Source organism: Scyliorhinus torazame, chromosome 10 (assembly GCF_047496885.1).
Source record: "Scyliorhinus torazame isolate Kashiwa2021f chromosome 10, sScyTor2.1, whole genome shotgun sequence".
NCBI classification, from domain to species: Eukaryota; Metazoa; Chordata; class Chondrichthyes; order Carcharhiniformes; family Scyliorhinidae; genus Scyliorhinus; species Scyliorhinus torazame.
Window position 1 is genome coordinate 257,944,946 of NC_092716.1, and position 3,586 is coordinate 257,948,531.

Genomic DNA, 3,586 nt, shown 5'->3' on the forward strand with positions numbered 1-3,586 from the left:
AATGAATACTTTTCATCAGTGTTCACCAAGGAGAGGGGCCATGTTTTTGAGGATGAGAGTGTGATAAAGGTGGGTAGGTTGGAGGAGGTAGATGTTTTGAGGAAGGACGTATTAGCAATTTTGAAAAACCTTAGGGTCGACAAGCCCCCTGGGCCAGATGGGATATATCCAAGGATTCTTTGGGAGGCAAGGGATGAGATTGCAGAGCCTTTGGCTTTGATCTTTGGGTCCTCACTGTCCACGGGGATAGTGCCAGAGGACTGGAGAGTGGCGAATGTTGTTCCTCTGTTCAAGAAAGGGAATAGGAATGACCCTGTGGGATAGAGGGAAGTTTGGCCAATTGGATAAGTAACTGGCTATCACATCGAAGACAGAGAGTGGTGGTGGATGGAAAATTTTCAGACTGGAGACCAGTTACCAGCCGTGTACCACAGGGATCAGTGCTGGGTCCTCTGCTATTTGTGATTTTTATCAATGACTTGGAGGAGGAGGCTGAAGAGTGGGTCAGTAAATTTGCTGATGACACCAAGATTGGTGGAATAGTGGATGAGGTGGAGGGCTGTTGTAGGCTGCAAAGAGACATTGATAGGATGCAGAGCTGGGCTGAAAAATGGCAGATGGCGTTTAACCCTGATAAATGAGAGGTGATTCATTTTGGTAGAAAAAATTTGAATTACAGGGTCAACAGCAGGGTTCTGAGGAATGTGGAGAAACAGAGAGATCTTAAGGTTCATGTCCACAGATCTCTGAAGGTTGCCACTCAAGTGGATAGGGCCGTGAAGAAGGCCTATAGTGTGTTTGTGTTTATTAACAGGGGGCTTGAGTTTAAGAGCCGCAGGGTTATGCTGCAACTGTACATGACCCTGATGAGACCACATTTGGAGTATTGTGTGCAGTTCTGGTCACCTCACTATAGGAAGGATGTGGAACCTTTGGAAAGGGTGCAAAGTAGATTTACCAGGATGCTGCCTGGATTGGAGGGTAGGTCTTATGAGGAAAGGTTGAGGGAGCTAGGGCTTTTCTCTTTGGAGCGGAGGAGGATGAGAGGTGACTTAATAGAGATTTATAAGATGATGAGGGGGATAGATAGAGTGGACGTTCAGAGACTATTTCCTTGGATGGATGTAGCTGTTACAAGGGGGCAGCACGGTAGCATTGTGGATAGCACAATTGCTTCACAGCTCCAGGGTCCCAGGTTCAATTCCGGCTTGGGTCACTGGCTGTGCGGAGTCTGCACATCCTCCCCGTGTGTGCGTGGGTTTCCTCCGGGTGCTCCGGTTTCCTCCCGCAGTCCAAAGATGTGCAGGTTAGGTGGATTGGCCATGATAAATTGCCCTTAGTGTCCAAAATTGCCCTTAGTGTTGGGTGGGGTTACTGGGTTATGGGGATAGGGTGGAGTGTTGACCTTGGGTAGGGCGCTCTTTCCAAGAGCCGGTGCAGACTCGATGGGCTGAATGGCCTCCTTCTGCACTGTAAATTCTATGATAACTATAAGGTTCAGGGTGGGAGGTATAGGAGGGATGTCCGAGGTAAGTTCTTTACTCAGAGAGTGGTTAGGGTGTGGAATGGGCTGCCTGCTGTGATAGTGGAGTCGGACACTTTAGAACTTTCAAGCGGTTATTGGATAGGCACATGGAGCACACCAGAATGACAGGGGGTATGATATCTTGATCTTTGTTTTGGACAATGCTAGGCACAACATTGAGGGCCGAAGGGCCTGTTCTGTGCTGTACTGTTCTATGTTCTATGTTCTAACTGCCCACCAATCAGAGGGATTTGCTGATTAATGCTCAATCTGCTGGGGCACATTACAAATTCACCTTCCTTGCCCACCAGGTCCTGGGGTGGGACTTGAACCTGTAGCTTTGGGCTCAGAGGCAGGGGCACAAGACTTCTCAATATTTACTTATTGCAACTAAATTGTTGCTGTGTGACTTGCTTTGTATTCCCTGAGAAATGAGTAACCATCCTCCTTGTCGTTGGAGCAAAAACAGCATCTTGTACACCTTGTCTCTTCTCAGCTTTTTGGCTCAGATCAAGTGTAGTAACTGTCCTTATCGTTTGGCGGCACGGTAGCACAGTGGTTAGTGTCATGATATGCAGACATGCACATAATGAGATACAGACAGGCAGCTAATGAACACAGTGAACAGGACATAACCAGTCAGCAGGCAGAAAACTCAGGGATGGTTTCCCACTATAAAAGGCACGAGGCACTCACACTCCGTCTCTTTCCACTGGGGACATCTACAGAGTGAGTCCAGTGTATATATCACATAACACCTCCAGCACGTGGCTAAGAGCTAGTCTGGTTCAGTCAGACAGAGCGATCACACTTAGGTTAGCAGAGAGTCGAACTCACAGAGAACTGTGCTAACTGTGTGACAGGTTCAATAAATCAAATTGAACTAAGTTCAAGGTCTGGAGCCCATTTCAGTTATAGCTGCATCCAGTTGCAGCCTGTGTTATCTCAGTGTGCTTAACATGACAGTTAGCACTGCTGATTCACAGCGCCAGGGTCCCAGGTTCGATTCAGGGCTTGGATCACTGTCTGTGTGAAGTCTGCGCGTTCTCCCCATGTCTGCGTCGGTTTCCTCCCACAAGTCCCAAAAGACGTGCTGTTAGGTGAATTGGACATTCTGAATTCTCCCTCTGTGTACCCGAACAGGCGCCGGAGTGTGGCGACTGGGGGCTTTTCACAGTAACTTCATTGTTACTGTAATGTAATGTAAGCCTATTTGTGACACTAATAAAGATGACGAAAGGGACAATCCTTTAAAACAGAGATAAGGAGGAATTTCTTCAGCCAGCGTCTGAATCTGTGGAACTCTTTGCCGCAGAAGGCTGTGGAGGCCAATTCACTGAGTGTCTTAAAGACAGAGATAGATAGGTTCTTGATCAATGAGGGGATCAGGGGTTATGGGCAGAAGGCAGGAGAATGGGGATGAGAAAATATCAGCCATGATTGAATGGCGGAGCAGACTCGATGGGCCGAGTGGCCTAATTCTGCTCCTATGTCTTATGGTCTATGGTCTTATTATTATTATTTTGATTAATTCACTGCCACACAACCATGGATAAAAATGAAAAATATGTAAAATGTTGTGAGGACGGAAGAGGCTTCTTTCAAACGCTGCAAAGTTGACCTTGTATCATTAGTTTTTCTGAATCAGGTGGAACTATTTTAATTGTTGAAGATAAGAAATCTCGCTGCTTTTTACTGCAGTCCATTAATACTTTTTTGTGTCCCATTGTAGTCCAATGTCACGGCAAAGACAATGAGATAAACTGCTACCAACCTCTCTGCTGTGAAAATCTGAGATAAGATCCAGTTGGCCCAACACAATACTTTGACTGGTCCGGGCGAAAGATATTTCACCAGACTCACGGCGGAACTCATTGGAGCCGGTTCAGCAACGAAGAGGTGTAAGTACCCAAGACTGTTGACAAATGTGAGGTAATCCATTTTGGTAGGAATAACAGCAAAAGGGATTATTATTTAAATGATAAAATATTAAAACATGCTGCTGTGCAGGGAGACCTGGGTGTGCTAGTGCATGAGTCGCAGAAAGTTGGTTTACATGTG

The 3,586-nt window shown here is 46.4% G+C and overlaps 1 pseudogene; it reads left to right on the forward strand.

The window, feature by feature from the left end:
* Positions 1–2,009: 2,009 nt before the first annotated feature.
* LOC140385002 (U2 spliceosomal RNA) lies at positions 2,010–2,116 on the forward strand (annotated as a pseudogene).
* Positions 2,117–3,586: the final 1,470 nt, after the last annotated feature.